We start from the raw sequence: 18,948 nt of genomic DNA on the forward strand, positions 1-18,948 counted from the left end.
TTCGGCCAATGGTCGCTACAGGTTGTAATGGCACTGTTGACGTCATTTATGATGTGGATCTTTCCATCTCAGCTAATGACCTGCCAATACTAATAAAGCCAGCGACTGAAGGCACCCGCATTACGCACATTACCAGACTCGGCAACTCACGCTGCTTGAGGCTTGTGTTCGAGGGAGACAGCCTTCCCTCGTATGTCAAAGTTGGCCATGTTCGCCACTCAGTGCGTCCTTACATACCGAAGCCACTGCAGTGCTACAAGTGCTTCAAGATGGGACACGTAAAAGGTGTCTGTGAGAACGAAGTTGTGTGTCCGCGGTGCGCTGAGTCTCACTCAAAAGACGCCTGCAGTGCCACCATACTACGATGTCCAAACTGCCACGGCGCTCATGAGGCCTCATCCAAAGATTGCCCGCGGGTGCGCAACGAGCACGCGGTACTCAGGCGTATGGTGCGGGACAAAATTCAACGCACAGGGAAGCTGCCGCTACACTACACCGACTACACAGTAAACCGATTCTGACCCTTAAGGGTGTCGAAAAGGGTGCCGACACCCTAAGCACACCCTTTGAGCACCCTATTCGCGTCTCAGCACCCTACAAGCGGAACCTAAAGGGTGAACACATCAAAAGGGTGGAAACTGGGGTGCAAAAAGGGTGCAACAACTAATGGGTGCTGATGAGCACCCATTAGGGTGCACAGTCACCGACAAAGCTTTGTGAGTAACGTGGTCATAGAGCATAACCAACAGCTTTTAGATGTCTACTGGTTAGACACCATGGTCTCATTAATAGCCCCACCACAGTAACGGATATCTGAATAGCGATAGTGCCCGGCTGAACGTAAGTTCTGCTTTGGTTCTTGCATTCTTGCTGCCTTTTTCTCGTCGCCTCACGGCCGGCGCTGACCAAGCCATGCGCTACAAGCTCACTAGCCAATGGCGGAGCACGCAGCTTGTAGAGCTACAACAGAATTGTGACTTACACATATAGAGCTCTCGGCCTCGTTTGCGCCTAACATTGAAAACAAAGCTTCGTCCATGACAGTATATATAAATCATACATTTGTTAATGCAAAGAAATACAAACCAGCAAGACCGTGGTAGATAAAATAGTTTTTGTGTTGTACAAATATTTGTTAACCTTACAATGTATCAGTTGACACGTGTTACCACTTTTTATGGCGGGCTATGGACTTTGACGTTCTAATATTATAACATTAAAGAAACGTTTTCTTGATTTTGTTTATAGAAATATTCTTCAAAGCAAGTTAAAATGAGCCTTGACTAAAACATTTTCCTAAAGAAAATTCACTAAAGACAGCTAAAATATTGTTTGCCAACTAATACGCTCATTTTGTTGTGACAAATTTTGCTTGCTGCCTGTACTTTGTACTAATATACAACCACTTTAACACTGTTTTTAACAGCCAGCTTAACCACTCAACCAATGTACAGATGTTAACAAGGTATCGGTATAAGAAATACACAAGCAAGCAAACGTTTCAAATTTCGCGCGCTCTTTCACATTTCAAATTTCGCGCAAATACGCGTTATGTGATTTTGTCAATTTCGAAGGTAAAAAATATTCTATGCAATACACACTTGCGTATCTTCTATTTTCACTATTTTTTACATAAAATTTAAGCAGAAATAATCTATTTACTTATCATATAAAAGATTATATGCGCAAATGCGGATCGGTGGCGTCAGCAAGACAGAAATGGCGGTATCTTCCTGGAGGCCGCAACGGCCGTGTGTTGAGCGTTTAAAGTCGATTTTTTATGTTGTTCAATGTGTGCTTGCGCTGTCTTTCGTGTTCTGTCGGTGCTGCTTGTTACGAAGATGCACTATACTCAAGAAAGGACCGGCTGCTTTGTACCGTCGAGCGCTCGCCAAACTAAAAAGGTAGGTGGATGTTTCTGCTGTCGACGCTTTGTTTTTTGCTTCTCCGGCCAGGCCGCGGCGTGCCCGATCCAGGCTGTTGTTTTTCCGCTCGCGTCCTCGGCTCCTGCCGCGGTTAACACCGAAAGCGCTATAGTATAATAACCTTGTGAACTAAGGTTTTCCTATCTTGTAGACGATAAGTGAGTTTTTATTAACGTAGTGAGCCTGCTGGCGTGTCTGATTTCATTAGGCTCAATTCTAAGTTCAGGGACGTTACGCGCGGATGATTTTTTTCTGTGGAGGAAGGAGGTGTGCGCTGTGATGCTGTGAGTCGGCGGGCGATGCTCTTCACGCTATGAATCACTATATTTTTGCAATGCCGTCGGATGCCGTTCGGGGACTGCGCATGGGAGCCGTAAGCGTCGTCTGTGTGTCGCGTGCGTTGGAGTATTCCGGTGATTCGCGTTGAATTAGATCTTTGCGTATTTAATTTAGAAGAATGGAGAATAACGTGGTGTCCGCGTTGGTATTTACGCGGCCTTGTTCGTTTTCTGTGCCAAAGAAGTATATGAAGAAAGTTTTGTGTTACGCGTCCTCTTTTCAACAGCTACATGATCATTAAATGTGTGTGACTACTATAAGGTAGATGTGTTTTCCTGTGTGACCAAATGTGTTTGCATCCACCGGGCACGTATAATATTAAATCACCATGATATTCAGCTTAATTAAGTGTGCGTAAACTTGACACAGCGTGCTGTAGGTGCGGTTCTCAAAGCGTGCAATTACGCCTGGGTCAATACATTTTCTCTATGAGTGGCCGAATAGCCGTACCTTAGCTGTGCAAGCGCTAGGTTGAGCAGTAGTTCACTCGTTCGAGTGCAATTTCGGTGGTACTGCTTGTTCCCCCCTGTTCACATATCATTGCATTCTTCTGGTTTGTAAAAGAATTGTGGGCGCTGCAGCCCGCTTTGGTGTTAAAACTTTGCCGAATACCTATACGTCCACAAACATTCTAAAACTAAGTTCTATCAAAACTTCCAATGACACTTTCGAATACAAGTGTAACGCTTTATCTAATATCATAAATTCTTTATGACCTCGCTGCAGATTTACAAGTGACCTGTGATATGTGCAGTGTATGAATGCCTAATTTATTGCTCAAAACACAATAAGGTTATACATCACAGTATGCGTGTCAAAGGCGTGCATATGTTGCTGCTGACATGCAAACTTAGACATTGTATTTATCTAAAAATGAACAAATCTAAACTGCCATTTTTTGAAGATGTACGCATAAGACCAATTGAATAATATCAAAAATAATCTTCACCAAGTGATTGTTGTTTATTGCTTTGCACCGACGTCACTAAAACCGCATTGTTGGTACTTAGACCACATGGTAGGATGCAAGATTCATGACGTCATATTGAATGTTAATGTCACATGATATGCAAGGTAAATTGTTATTAGCATACAGAGGCCAATAATGTTATGGCTTCATCGTTATCATAATGAAGCAGGTTAGGCAATATGTGATTCTGCTGCCTTTACGTCATGTTGGGAAACCATTACATTATGTAGCTATCTGCAGTGTCTGAGATCCTGGTTGCCGGTCAATATTTCAGAAGCTTGCCTGCTTCATTGTGGTGGCATGGGGTTCAAGATTGATGTTTTGTCTTAGCGTTTCCACTTTTCCTCCCCTATGGTCATTACACAGCTTGTGCTGTTTGATTAGAAATGAGGAGTAGTGCCTTTTTAGCCAACCAGAACAATTTAGATCAATGATCACTATGAAGCAGCACACAATATTCATTTAGTGAACTCAATTTCAGGCAAATTATAAACGTCCGAATGTTAGCCGTTTGAAGGAAGCTTCATTCGTTGAACTCATGAGAATAAATGGTAGAGAAGGAAAGGCAGGGAGGTTAGCCAGACCAGCAAAGACGGTCTATCACCCTACACGGGGGAACAGGGAGATTGAAGTTCTGTCGCAGTGGTCTAGTCTCTAAGGTACTCTGCTTCTAACCCGAAGGTCGCAGGATGATATTCCGGCCTTGCTGGCTGCTTTTTCGATAAAGGTGAAAATGCTGTAGGCCTGTGTTCTTAGATTTATGTGCACGTTAAAGAACCCCAGGTGGTCGAAATTTCTGGAGCCCTCCACTACCTTGGTAAAAAATTCATGTGTCAGTATTGCTTTAATTTTATGCTTTATCTGCAGTGGATGCATATGCGCATACTGACATGTATATGTAGTGGTATTGCAATTTTACGAAATAAAATATTCATATGCTGCATATTGCATGGCATTTACTTAAGAAACACATCACATTGGTATCATAACTACAGAAATGCAAATATGCCTCTATGGATGCACTCGTGCATATATTTGGTCAGCTTCAAGAACAGAATTTATTGATTGCAGGCAACAGCATTACTCACGCATGCTTATCTCTTAATTACGCGCAGTCAATAAAGCTAAAAGGGGTGTCTTCATCTAAGAGTTCTAACTTCATCTTTGTGCATGAGTGAGCTATGAAAATTCACATGTATGACATCGACATGAAAAGCTCTGCAGCAGCATGTTTTTCGTTGTATTTATACTGCAGCACACCCTTTTTGTATTTCTCAGTTGCGTGCCACTAAATATATGTTGGCCATGCGTTTCTAGCCATTCACTGCAATTTGGCAAGCAGCGCATGCAGTCTAGACAAACCTCACTAAAATAATTTTTTTGCACTGGTGCAGAAATTCTTTGGCACGGTCTGTAATTTCATTTGAGTGAGGCTGCTCAAGGAAATTTCCTGACAAGGTCAAGGAGCCCAAGCACCAGCGAACTCTGAACCATTGTTTCAAGCATCAGCTCTGTTCACCCTGCTTATGCGCTGTGCCTCACCAAGCTACTGGACGCTGCCTACTTATATGAAGTGCTCTCCATATTCTTCTCAGTTTGGCAGCAGTGTCTGTGGTCTTCACAGTGCTTGCCAAAATCATTTTTGCACAGGTTAGACACTTATTTCTTGCTTTAATTGTGTTAGTATTACTGCATGCACTCCTGCCAAGCAAGAGTACTAATGTTTCCTGTGTTGTTTGTCATGGTAAACAGAGGATTTCAAGCACAAAATTCATACTGAACTTTAGTCCTTCAAGAAGTGTGGAACGAAGGTGGTGACAGTGTCAACGCGCTCTCTTTAGAAATGAAGGCTTTGCATGAAGAGCCTGTCCCACCTTGAAACAGGCACAAAAAACTTCCAGGTGAAAATAAGCAACTTCAGATGAAAATCGAAGAATTTACACTGTATTCAAGGTTGAACTATTCGACATCAAAGGCATCTCAGATGAGGGTTTTCTTTTGATGCTGTCTGAAATTTTTGGGCGTTGATGGAAAAACCATTACTCGTGATGATATTGACACCGCAAACAGAGTAGGAACAAACAAGTTTAGTTTGAAAAAAAATAGTGCATTATGAACGATGTTACAAATGAAATGTTCGGGATAAGACAAAAAACTTACGTCTGTCTACAGTGGCCTTTCCTTTTAGATTAAGTAGTCCTATTTATGTCAACGACCACTTGACAAGACAAGGTAAGCAGTTAGTGAGAGCACGAATGCAAAAAAACAAGTAGGATTGAGGTTCATTTGGATGCAAGGCACGAAATTTATAGCAAAAAAAAAATTGGAAACATTAGCAATTTTAAAGACTGCCTTCTTAGAAGATCTGGCGAAACGCTGTGTTGATGCCTTCAGAGCCACACTTTTCTTGAGCTTGCAATGTCAGTAAACTATGACTGACATGGCAGAATTTTGATACTTAGATAGTGAAAAATTGATACCTATATAGTGAAAAAGGCCACCAGCTATCTTCAATGCCTTTATTTTGAATGCTCTTAGCATTATAAATAAGACTAGTAGCCTGTGCCTCTATTTCGATGACATGTTGGTAAAATTTGATGCCATTATTTTGACATAATCCTTGCATTTTTTGTGCGATATAGCCCACCAAAAATACCAGGGTACAATTATCATGGCATTGTGTAGTTCATGAAATGGGGAAAAGGAATAGCGCTGTACATCTAACGTTAATTTTTGGCCGATGTCAATAGACTTCTGTGTGTTAAGCCCTGTGATGAGTGTCTAGTAGTACGACTTGGGGGTTTTGTTTTGCAGCAATTAGCACGCCTCCATTAGGTCATAAGTAGGAATTTTGAGTTTCTGGAAACTAGGTAACGTGATTTTTCGGTCACAGATTCACAGTCGATTTTTCACTCACAACCAACGGGGCAGACGCCGGCGGCGGGTTTTCTGCGACACGAGCTCTTCAAGGCTATCATGTTAAAAAGCTGACATAGGTAGCATTGACCAAATGAATGCAAAGAATAAAGTCAAGTGTCCTAGCAGGAATCGAAACCTAGTATTCTACTTGGTAATTAAGTATTCTACCACAGACCCATGCCCGGCCTCGGTTATACTTTCTAAATAGTCTCAAATGTTTGTGTAACATCAACTGTCGTTGCAGTACTGGCTATCAAATTTTATAACTATTACATGTGCACTCCTATGATGCAGCCGTGAGGTCGAATCAAAGTAAATTGTAGTCAGGCACCATCCTGTGAAGTATTTGTGTAGCAGTGTTGAGAGCTACCATCGTCGCGAGTGCCAGCGCAAACACCAGTGCTTCATACCAGCCTACCACTTCTAGTGTGGCTAATATCCATGTTTCTGTTGGCATCGTTACGAAACAGCAAATAACTGGTAATGTTGTCAAACGTGTGACATCTCCCCATAACAAATGAAACATGTGCGGCTGTTTGACGTATGTGTGTGCGAGAATTTGTACTTATATTGAGCTCCACTTCATAAGATCGCTCAATAAAAAGATTAAAATACATGTTATGCGTGTTTCGCATAACATCGATTCCCAAAGTATGTGGGGTCTGCCAAATTTTTAGCATCAATTTTGTAACCTAAATGCTATCATAAACAATTATTTTTTGAACATGAACAGCTGGACTGCAACATGCTAAGTTTTAGGTATTAGGAAAACTGAATATGTTCATGACTACAGCATACCTAACAGGCAAATACTACAGGTTTTCCCGCTCAATTTAATCCAAGCGCCAGCCAAATTAATCTAGGCGCCAGTCAATTTAATCCAGCCGCCACTGAAATTAATCCAGGTGCCATTCATTTTAATCCAAGTGCCACTGAAATTAATCCAACCGCCAGCCGATTTAATCCGGACGCCAGTGAATTTAATCCTGATGACATTGTGACTTCAAAACGACCCAGAATTTTCGGGAATGCATGGAGTGAATAGCTTTGGAGTGAATTTAACAGGGAAAAGCCATGAATGAGTCACTAGTGACACAATGCGACTCGCGCGACTTTATCACGCCTATCACCCGCGTAAGCACTATTCACACCTTCGACATGCATATCAAAGGCAACGCCGTCCACACAGTAATAACTTGATACTTATTAACCAGGCCAATGATCTCATCACGAGTGATTTAGGTGACGTCCTCACGCATATCACCCACGCACACACTGTCTTAACCTTCCGTCATGCATATCAAATGAAACGTCTTTGAAAGGGCGGGATTTTGATACCTAAAACTCGGCCAAGTCACCTGATAACCAGTTCCTCAGGGGACGTCATCACAAATATCACCCGCGCACGTTATTTACTCGCCTGCCGACATGCATGCCAAACGAAACGTCTTTGAGAGAGCGATAACGTGTTACCTAAGACTCGGCCAACTGACTTGATCACTTGTGATTTAGGTGACGTCATCACGCCTATCACCCACGCACGCAATTTCTAACCTGCCATCATGTATACCAAACGAAACGTCTTCGAGAGGCTAATAAATTGAACGCTGTCAATCGGCAGAGTGACGTGATCACTAGTGACTCGTGTGACGTCATCGCGTTTGACACCCACGCGCGCAGCGTCTAACCTGAGTTCATACATATCAAATGAAACGTGTTTGAGAGAGTAATAACTTGAACGCTGTCACAAGGCCCAGTGACGTCATCACTAGTGACTGGCGTGACGTCATCTCGCCTAAGACTCACGCAAGCACTCTATAATGTGCCTTCATGCATATCAAACAAAACGTCTTTAAAAGGGTAATAACTTGATGCTGGCACTAGGCCGCGTGACGTCATCACTAGTGACTCACATGACGTCATTACGCCTATCACACGCACACGCAGTGTCCAAACCTGTCTTCATGCATATCAAACGAAATGTCTTTGAGAGAGTAATAACTTCAACACTGTCACAAGGCCCAGTGACGTCATCACTAGTGACTGGCTTGACGTCATCACGCCTATCACACACGCACGCAGTGTCCAATCCTGTCTTCATGCATATAAAACGAAATGTCTTTGAGAGAGTAATAACTTGAACGCTGTCACAAGGCCCAGTGACGTCATCACGCCTATCACACGCACACGCAGTGTCCAAACCTGTCTTCATGCATATCAAACGAAATGTCTTTGAGAGAGTAATAACTTGAACGCTGTCACAAGGCCCAGTGACGTCATCACTAGTGACTGGCGTGACGTCATCATGCCTGACACCCACGCAAGCACTCTGTAACCTGCCTTCATGTATATCAAACGAAACGTCTTAGAGAGAGTAATAACTTGAATGCTCTCACTAGGCCTAGCGACGTCATCACTAGTGACTGGCGTGACGTCATCACGCCTGACACCCACGCACGCGGTGTCCAATCCTGTCTTCATGCATATCAAACGAAATGTCTTTGAGAGAGTAATAACTTGAACGCTGTCACAAGGCCCAGTGACGTCATCACTAGTGACTGGCGTGACGTCATCATGCCTGACACCCACGCAAGCACTCTGTAACCTGCCTTCATGTATATCAAACCAAACGTCTTAGAGAGAGTAATAACTTAAATGCTCTCAGTAGACCTAGCGACGCAGACCTAGCAAGACAGGTTTGGACACTGCGTGTGCGTGTGATAGGCGTAATGACGTCACGTGAGTCACTAGTGATGACGTCACGCGGCCTAGTGCCAGCATTCAAGTTATTACCCTTACAAAGACGTTTCGTTTGATAAGCATGAAGGCACATTATAGAGTGGTTGCGTGAGTCTTAGGCGAAATGACGTCATGCCAGTCACTAGTGATGACGTCACTGGGCCTTGTGACAGCGTTCAAGTTATTACTCTCTCAAACACGTTTCATTTGATATGTATGAACTCAGGTTAGACGCAGCGTGCGTGGGTGTCAAACGCGATGACGTCACACGAGTCACTAGTTATCACGTCACTCTGCCGATTGACAGCGTTCAATTTATTAGCCTCTCGAAGACGTTTCGTTTGGTATACATGATGGCAGGTTAGACATTGTGTGCGTGGGTGATAGGCGTGATGACGTCACCTAAATCACAAGTAATCAAGTCAGTTGGCCGAGTCATAGGTACCACGTTATTGCTCTCTCAAAGACGTTTCGTTTGGTATGCATGTCGGTAGGCGAGTAAATTACGTGTGCGGGTGATATTTGTGATGACGTCCCCTGAGGAACTGGTTATCAGGTGACTTGGCCGAGTTTTAGGTATCAAAATCCCGCCCTTTCAAAGACGTTTCATTTGATATGCATGACGGAAGGTTAAGACAGTGTGTGCGTGGGTGATATGCGTGAGGACGTCACCTAAGTCACTCGTGATGAGATATTGGCCTGGTTAATAATTATCAAGTTATTACTGTGTGGACGGCTTTTCCTTTGATATGCATGTCGAAGGTGTGAATAGTGCTCACGCGCGTGATAGACGTCATAAAGTCGCGCGAGTCACATTGTGTCACTAGTGACTCATTCATGGTTGTTCCCTGTTACATTCACTCCAAAGCTATTATCTCCACGCCTTCCCGAAAATTCTGGGTCGTTTTGAAGTCACAATGTCATCAGGATTAAATTCACTGGCGTCCGGATTAAATCGGCTGGCGGTTGGATTAATTTCAGTGGCACTTGGATTAAAATAAATGGCACCTGGATTAATTTCGGTGGCGGCTGGATTAAATTGACTGGCGCCTAGATTAATTTGGCTGGCGCTTGGATTAAATTGAGCGGGAAAACCTGTAGTACTACAGACATGACACACTATTGTAGAGCTAGACTAGAATATTGCTTATTGGCACTTTACAATTCTTTCAAAACCTAATTAACTTCAGTGCCTTATTCGGTTTGTTCAAATCGGATGTGCACAATTACTTGATGAATAGCTTTTTACTCAAACCTAACTCATGTTTCACGTGTGCATCATGCTGAATCATTGCTCAGATGTTTCTTGTGTATATATTTCATTTCTACTATGCTGTTTGTTTTTGTATGTGAAATCTGTTGTACGTGCTACCCTGTGTAGGCCCCCAGGTACTGTCAAGTTGTTTACACAGCTTTTTGCCTGGGGGACCTCCAACAAGCATGTTTTCCGTTGAAAACAAAGCGAATTTTGATGCTGACTTCGACTCCTATAGAACTAAGAACACTCCAACATGACAAAGCATATTGTATCTTGGACAGTCTGTCTTGTGAAACTCATAGTGATTACTTCTGTCTCTATTTTAGGCTTCCAGGTGCGGATGTGCTGTAGAGAAGGAGCGCCCTGACCACACTTTTGTAAAAGGAACCAAAGTCGCCTGGGCAGCTGAAGATGGATTGTGCAAGTGTTTGAATGATCACATTATATTAATCCAACACCACTTGCATTACTTTGCCCATATTTGTGATTTTGTAACGCCCAAGTTTAGAAACACACACACATATATAAAGGGAGAGCTGTAAATAAGCCTTAAGCAAGTTTGTAGTCAAGGCTTTTAGCATAATGACCAAAGCATGTTATATAAGCCCACATGTTTTACCACACACCTACTTTCCTATCTATTTTCTTTTTCAATTTTGTGGGCACTGGCCACACCCTCAATAAGTGCCATTGGACTGCTGGTGCCTCTAACTTATATTTTGTTGTTCTAAATAATTTATTTGTTACCTACTATGCAAGGAGGGAAGTCAGAATGTTAAAAGTTGAAAAACAAGTCTCGTCACAAAAAAGATGTCTACTCGTAAGAAAAAAGATTTGAAAAACAGAAGATTGATCCTCACTCACAAAGATCTCACCATTACAATCGATGCAGAAGGTCATAGCTCATGTTTACTATTGTCAATCTTTTTCATTTGTATGCTATGTACAATAAAATAGTGACTATTTGCATCATGTTAATTTATTTGTCATAAATTTTTGTTGGGGCCTAATATCTTGCATTCTCACATGCATAAAAGCTCATGTCTGCTACACATAATTTAAAAGAGCGCAATGTCGTAAGGTTCTGTGTTTAGTGCATATTATCTGTGTGTCTTTCAAAGTGAGTATATGGCATTTGAAATAATCACCAGTATTCGAAACTTGTGAATTTTTAATTTGCAGGCATGCATGTCTGTATGGTGACCAAGCATCCATAAATTGTGCATGCATGTGTGCAGCAAGGGGCCTTGAATAGATTACATTCATTCTGGACCAAAAATGGTAGCACAGGCCATATACGCACTCTGGGATCAATTTCATGATTATTGAAACACACATATTTATTCAATATAGCTTGCTTTAAGGTATATATTTACATATTGTCTACTTCCACCTTGAACATTGCACCATGCATCCGGCACTCTGCCGAGCGCTTCTCGAGGGCACTTTGGTAACTAGTACACAAACGTACAGACAGCTGTAAGTGGGCCGCCACTTTGTTGACTGCTGGAGAACGGCAGCTTCGCCAAATCACACTTCCTTTGTGGTGAAGCTAACTTTGCTCTTGCAACAGTACAAGCTTATCTAAAATTCGACACTTCTTCAGAAGTGCAGGTTGTTCTATCCAGAGCAGCCAAAAATGAAAACCCGAGGAACAGCACCTGGAAAGGGGAAGGCACAATTGCAGCACTTCTCGATAACAGTGCCGGATTCTCTATTTGCCTACACATAGAGAAAGCAAAACACTGGAGCCAACTTACCAGTAGCTTCACTGCAGAGACACTGTATTTTAAAAGACGATGATGCTAAAGCCCTACCTAGAGCTGTCACTGTGTTTCAGTGCTGGTTTCATAAGCGCCTGCGGAAGGCACTCTGTGGAGGGCCGGCCGCGTGCACGGTGCACGTGTTCAGGGTGGAATGGACGACTTAGTACATGGGTTCAAGTACTAACAAACCGTATGTGGGCTGTCACTCAGCATGGTCTACAGAGTATACAGCAATCTGCATTTTTAGCCATCTTTAGCATCAATCCTAGATTTGGCCCACTAGTACGTCGATGTGGAGCACCCTTCCAGCACCCATTTGAAAGGGTGTTATGACATCACAGCACCTTTTTTTAAAGGGTGCACTCATTACACCCTTCAAAATTTTTGCTCTGCACCCTTTTCTTAAGGGTGCTGAGCTCTGCACCCTTTTTCAGCACCCTTTTTTGAACACCCAATAGGGAGCAAAGGGTGTTCGTCTGGCGACAAGCTCATTTACACCCTTAAGGGTCAGATTTGGTTTAGTGTGTACGGCGTCGTGGGCGAAGACCATCACGGAAAAACGCCTCTACCGATAGAGAGATGTCATCCTCTATCAAAGAGGCTGACCCGCAAACACCGAGCTCACTGAAGACGGATACTGCCAAACAGAAGAAAGGGACAGCAGTCGCGCCTTCCGAACAGTGGCCCTCTTTTCCACGACGTCAACCTACTTCGGAGCTGCATCAAATCCCGCCGCCCTCGACGACCCCTCAAACCAGTGATGCGATGAATGAAGATCAAGTGATAAGCTTGCTGCAATCGCTGATGAGTACCATGCGTGTCCTACTGAGTAATATGAAGACTTCTGTTGCGCAGACCGCACTGCATGTGCTGGACACCCTGAGGCCGGTGCTTGCAGCTCTAAGGTAAAACCATGGCCAGCGAGGCACCGTCGTTTCGAGCGGAAGTCAAGAATGCATCTGTCTTTCAGTGGAACGCCAGAGGACTGAAGTCGCGCATGTCTGACTTTAGACAATTTGTATTTGTGAACCGCTTCCCCATTACTGTGATTTGTGAACCCAACCTGTGTGCTTCAATCAAGCTGTCAGGATATGAGTGCTTTATGTCCTCCACTCACAGAGACTGCAGCAAAGTTATTGTATTCATGCGCCATGACCTCACTTACGTTCACCACAGAGTCTCGCCTGATGAAGGGAATCAGTAAGTGTGCCTTACTGTGAAGAAGGATAAGGTTGCTTGCGCGATCATCGGAGCTTACTTATCTCCATCAAGCCGCCTTGACTGCTAGCGCTTACGCGGTATTCTGACATCGACTCCAAGGCCATGGGTGATCACTGGCGACTTCAATGCCCACCATTTTCTATGGGGAGCTCCAGGGACAACTCTAGAGGAAGAAAATTGGTGTCCTTAGCCTCGGGGTACGAACTCTGCGTTTGTAACGATGGAAGCCCTACATATTTATGCGGATCAGCCTATAGCAGCTGCCTGGACCTTACATTGGTTTCTCGCTCACTTATCAGGAAAGTGCACTGGTTTTCGGATCTGGAAACGCGGGGCAGCGACCATATATCAACTTACCTGTGTATAGAAGGTTTCACCAGCTCCAAGTCCTCAAGAGGCCTCAAGTACACCGATTGGCCGAAATTCAAAATGTTAATGGAAGACTTCTGTACCGATGGCTCATCATATAACCTAGAGGACTCGATAAAGGATGTCCTGCAGAATACCACGCATACACATTTGACTAGTCACAAGCGCACCGATTTAGACATCGAGCTTGAGAAACTTCGCGCAATACGCCGTCGTGCAGAACGAAGGTACCGACGGACAAAGTGCATGGATGATTTGAGGCTGGCTAGACGCATTCAAAAGAAAATGCAGTAGCATATGGATAAACTGGCTAGGCGACGTTGGACATCCTTTTGTGAGTCGTTGGATCCACGAAAGCCCCTATCACTGATATGGCGAACTGTCCGGGGTCTTAGCACAACCTTGGGTCAGCGACACCCGTTTACATCTCTGGCACTTCACCTTCGATGCAGAGAGATTGACGTCGCAGAATCTTTCTGTAGAAGAATTGCCGGTGATTCCGATTTCACAGTATCAAGAACGGGAACTTTTGACAACCCACCGCCCTCACGTGATACCCGTATGGAATGCCAGTTTTCTATGGATGAGCTAGAGGCGGCACTGGCACTGTGCAGACGTTCTTCAGCACCCGGCCCCGACGGCATTACCTATCGTGCCTTTTGTAATCTTGGAGACGAAGCTCGGAAGGCACTCTTACGCCTATACAACGACTCGTGGCAGACTGGTACTGTTCCCCAGGCATGGAAGTCAAGTCGCCTCATTCCACTTCTAAAGGCTGGTAAATCTCCTTTGGATATTGCCTCATACCATCCTATCGCACTTGCCAGTTGTGTGGGAAAAACGATGGAACGAATGATTCTAACACGAATGGAGTGGTATTTAGAGCACTACGAAATCTATCCAGTATCTATGACCAGATTCAGGCGCGGCCATTTGTCAATCGACAACGTTGTTGATCTGGTGACATATGTTCAACACCAGAAAGCCTGTAAGAGACTGTGCGCCGCCCTGTTTCTAGACGTTAAGGGGGCTTACGACAATGTCACCCATGAAGCCATCCTTAGTGCTTTGGAAACAGTATGTCTTGGGGCAAGATATATATGTGGGTGTACAGCTACTTACAGCTGAGATCATTTTACGTGATGACAGCGAATGGCCCAACACCTGATTATTACAGCAGCCGAGGAGTTCCTCAGGGACGAGTGCTAAGCCCTACCCTTTTCAACCTAACTCTCATTGGTCTAGTCGAGCAGCTACCTAGCACTGTAGAACTTTCTGTCTATGCTGATGACATCTGCATTTGGACATCAGGTGTGACAAGGCCTCAGCTTCGCGCCCGCCTTCAGAAGGCTGCTACAACGACGTCATGCTATCTTCGTAAACAAGGCCTCGAGGTGTCCTGCGGAAAATGTGCAGTGGTAGCGTTCACGTGGAAACCAATGTCTGCTTACAGTATATCGATTAATGAAGAATACATATCGTTCAGCAGAAGCCACAGGTTCTTGGGAGTCATAATAGATAGAAACCTGTCGTGGACTCCACACGTGAACCATGTGAAGAAGCGGCTGATCGCAACATGCCACATGCTCAAATTGCTTGCAGGAAAAAATTGGGGAGTGCCCATACCATTTATGCTACAACTGTACAGAGTGCTGTTTATCGGATTCTTACGGTACAGCTTACCTGCAATGTCTAACACCGGCAAGACCAACCTGCGCGCAATTCAGAGCATTCAAGCCCAAGCACTTAAGATATGCCTTGGAATACCCCGCAGTGCTTCAACGGCTGAAACCATTGCCATCGCTCAAGATCACTCGATAAATACGCATATTATTACCGAGACAATGCGCATGCACCTCAGGCATTATGCCAGGACCCCTTCTCACCACCTGGCGAGCCTAGCTGCTGAAAGGCCCCGCACGGCATACGGCACTATTGTCTCCAAGAATCGTTCATCGTTTGCTGAGACATACGCACCTGCATCAAAGCCACTGCTTCCTCCTTGGAGCTTGAGCCGGCCGCGAGTTCACTTAATGATTCCAGGAATGAGGAGACAATCGGACTTACCGACACATGCCCTGAAACAACTGAGTCTATTCCTACTGGAAGAAAACTACAATAACCACGTGCACATTTACACGGATGGCTCTACTACGCCGTCTAGTTCAGGTGGAGCAGTGGTTATACCATCACAAGGGATAAATCGGTGTTTTAGGACTTCACATGTGACAAGTTCAACGACGGAAGAACTCGAGGCTCTGCGCAATGCACTGGAACACATCAATTCAGAAGAAAGACCAGGTAAATGGGCTGTGTTTTCTGACTCAAAACCAGCGTTACAGTGCCTGATATCAGTTCTCCGACGCGGATGCCACGACCAGTTGACCTACCAAACCGTGAAACTTCACCACCTGTTAATACAAAAAGGCCATGACATCGTCTTTCAGTGGTTACCTGGGCATAGTGGTATAGGCGGCAATGATTCTGCAGATCATGCTGCTCGCACGTCACATAAAGAAGCGAACAGCGTTTTGATACCGCTTTCAAGAGCGGATGCGGCGAGGCAGATTCGTCAACTGGCCCGCAGTCTCACACTGACTGAGTGGAACACACCAAGCATACGACGTACACGACTGCACGAGCTCGACCCTTCACTACAACTCCGGCCTCCCCCCGGCCTACATCGACGTGAAGCTTCGCTTCTCTATCCCTTTGGCTGGGAGTTGCTTTCACAAAAGCTTATACTACGTTAATCAAAATTACTGACAGTGCGACGTGCGATGTTTGCGGCACCGACGAAAATATCGAACACCTGTTGTGTCATTGTCCTCGATTTGCCTCAGAGAGACAAGTACTTGCCAACGCAATGCGGCGAGTGGATGATCGGCCTCTTTCTGTGCAGGTGCTATTACAGCAACGTACACATGCCTCGACAGCCCACAAGGCAGTGAAAGCACTGCTGCGTTTCCTGAGAAAGACAGGCTTGTGTGAACGCCTCTGACATGCGGTAGAGTTCTACACGCTGCAGTGAAATTACTGTCAGTCTCTCCCCCACCCCCTTTTTTCCCTCTCTTTCCTCTTTCTCGTCTTTCTTGTCCCCTTCCTTTATCCCCCAGTGTAGGGTAGCCAACCGGATGTCTTTCTGGTTAACCTCCCTGCCTTCTCCCTTTTTGTTGCTTCCTCCTCCTTTCTTTATTAAGCATGCATCGTATATGTGTGATCAGAATCTGCTGGTTTACCTTTTATGCCTATCCTGGTGCGTTGCGTATACTTGTTCTTAGTCATATTTCATATTTTTTGAACATGCAAACTTCTATTCATAGTAAACATGACGTGAGGGTGCATCGATTAATGTACGAATAGTCACCGTTTCGTTTTGTTCATCCTCTTCTTTTTAATGATGTGATGTAAGTAGATGTTGGCCCACCGACAGGGGCACCGGCTACTCCTTAGCACTTAAAAGCGTCTAATGACAAAGTTCCCGCGAGGTCCAAGTCTCCAAGTGTAGAAAGTCTACAGTAAATACAATATACAATTTAGTATATTACCTATGACATGAAATTTTGAAATAACGTGTTCAACAATACCATTTACGTTTATATACGGTGATGTTAACAAAAGCCAGATAACCCACTGCGTACAGTCGAGCAGTCGCATAATTGTTAACATAACAGTCACATAATTCTTAATGCAACCGTCAACAGCCCCATAAGTACGCACTTTCAAAATAAATCTGAATTGCACTAATATTGACCAAGGATGCCACTTTCTTCCAAAAAACCTCTCAATGCTTTTACCGCGCACATCTGTGAACATCCTGTTGGCCACGGGCCAAAACGCTTGCTTTAACTGAAGGGTCTGCAGTCTCAAGTCATTAAAGATGTTCTAAGAGGACGTCTTGGTGTTTCATGTTGTGAAAATTTTATGAGGATTGGTGATATAAGTCTCCATCTACAAATCTACAATTACTTTCTGAAGTTTGAGCATGGCCAATTCAGTGTAAAAAATTCTTCGTGTTGGCAGTGCCTAATTTTAATTGATGAATAAGGGTTTCCGCATTTCTGTTTATAGGAATAATGGAGTTTCAAATTGAATTAGTGGATCTGTGTGATTTAAAGCAGAGATTTTGGAGCTTTGTTCAAAGCACGTATTTTTTACAAATTCAGAGACTTTGTCTTTAAAATTCAGGGTAATCAAGTTTTGATATGGGAATAAAAAACAAAGAAGCTTTGTGATGTACTTGTCGTGCTGCTTCATCAGCCACTGTGTTGCCAGGTATGCTGCAATGTCGTGGTATCTACTGAAACATTATTTGATGGTGCTTATGCTTCGCCTTTGTGAGCTGCTTCGTAAATCGGGCTATCATTTATTGCTTTCACTTTTGCGCATTGGAGTGTTGTTAGTCTCGCTTGTGAATTACTGAAAATTACCCATTTTTGAGCATCTTTTACAGAATTGATAAATTTTAAACTACTTAGAATATATTGAACAGTTCAGCTGTTGTAGACTTTTTCACGAGAGATAACCTAAATGAATATCGTACATTCAGGTGTGGTACAATAATTGCTGAAGTGGAAGATGTTGGTACACTGGATTCATCTTTATATACATGAATGTAACCCCGATATCACATACATATCTCATAACGCGCCAGTTGTTAGGCGGCTCGAATTAACATGCCATTTTTTTCTCTCATAATTTCATTCACTGACACTGATATTCGGTAACGTAAGCAGCCATGGGGGTAATAGAAGTATGAGCTTGGCTATGTTCTGGCAGTTTCCTTAATTTCTATATAAGGGAAGCATCCATTTCACTGTAATACCTCCAGAGTTAATGGTTGATTTTTATGTTGGGTCTGAAGGTGAAAAAATGTCAGCTTGTTTCTATACTGCTCATGGCTGCAAACGAATATTGGCGAGCCTCTGTTTTTACAAGAGAACTAGAAGTTACTCGCAGAACTCCTAAACTTATGTCTAATCCCCTAGCTAAGAGCTCTGATGTCTCTGATCTCAAGTGGGTGAAATGCTGTGCACAATTGCTGCAGAGTGTGCAATTCTTCGTCTTATTAGATTAGTATGAACAGTGAGTAGTGACGATACTGATCCGCTCCTTGAAGTGCAAGCAATCCGGCGAACTACATTCACTTTTGTATTGACATCGTCTTCGGGATTTGTTTATGTGTGATGTGCAGAATAGCTGTCTATCAAGTATTATTCCTAGAAATCGATGATGTGACACAATCTGTAAAGCTTGCCCTTCGAGGATAAGGTTGAATTTCTTTGCATTTTACAGTTTAAGGGAACACTGCTGTCTTTGAACGTAATAGGGCTATTCCTTTTTCTATTAAAAAGGTGTGGATGGTATTTATTTCCTGTTGTAATGCCATCAGAATTACTTGAACATTATTTTTAGATGTCCAAATTCACACATAATTATAGT

At 43.7% G+C, this 18,948-nt stretch overlaps 1 protein-coding gene and 1 long non-coding RNA gene across 2 annotated transcripts in view; one reads left to right on the forward strand and one right to left on the reverse strand.

Moving 5' to 3' along the window:
* Nucleotides 1-18,948, reverse strand: part of LOC142793763 (cell adhesion molecule Dscam1-like) — a 510,593-nt gene that overhangs the window by 410,377 nt on the left and 81,268 nt on the right. The gene's annotated exons all lie outside the window — the stretch shown is intronic.
* On the forward strand, nucleotides 1,770-11,119 carry LOC142774976 (uncharacterized). Its single transcript, XR_012886603.1, has 3 exons — nucleotides 1,770-1,904; nucleotides 4,629-4,884; nucleotides 10,477-11,119. It is a non-coding gene; the product is annotated as an uncharacterized LOC142774976 (long non-coding RNA).

This window comes from Rhipicephalus microplus, chromosome 2 (genome assembly GCF_043290135.1).
Source record: "Rhipicephalus microplus isolate Deutch F79 chromosome 2, USDA_Rmic, whole genome shotgun sequence".
Lineage (NCBI taxonomy): Eukaryota > Metazoa > Arthropoda > Arachnida > Ixodida > Ixodidae > Rhipicephalus > Rhipicephalus microplus.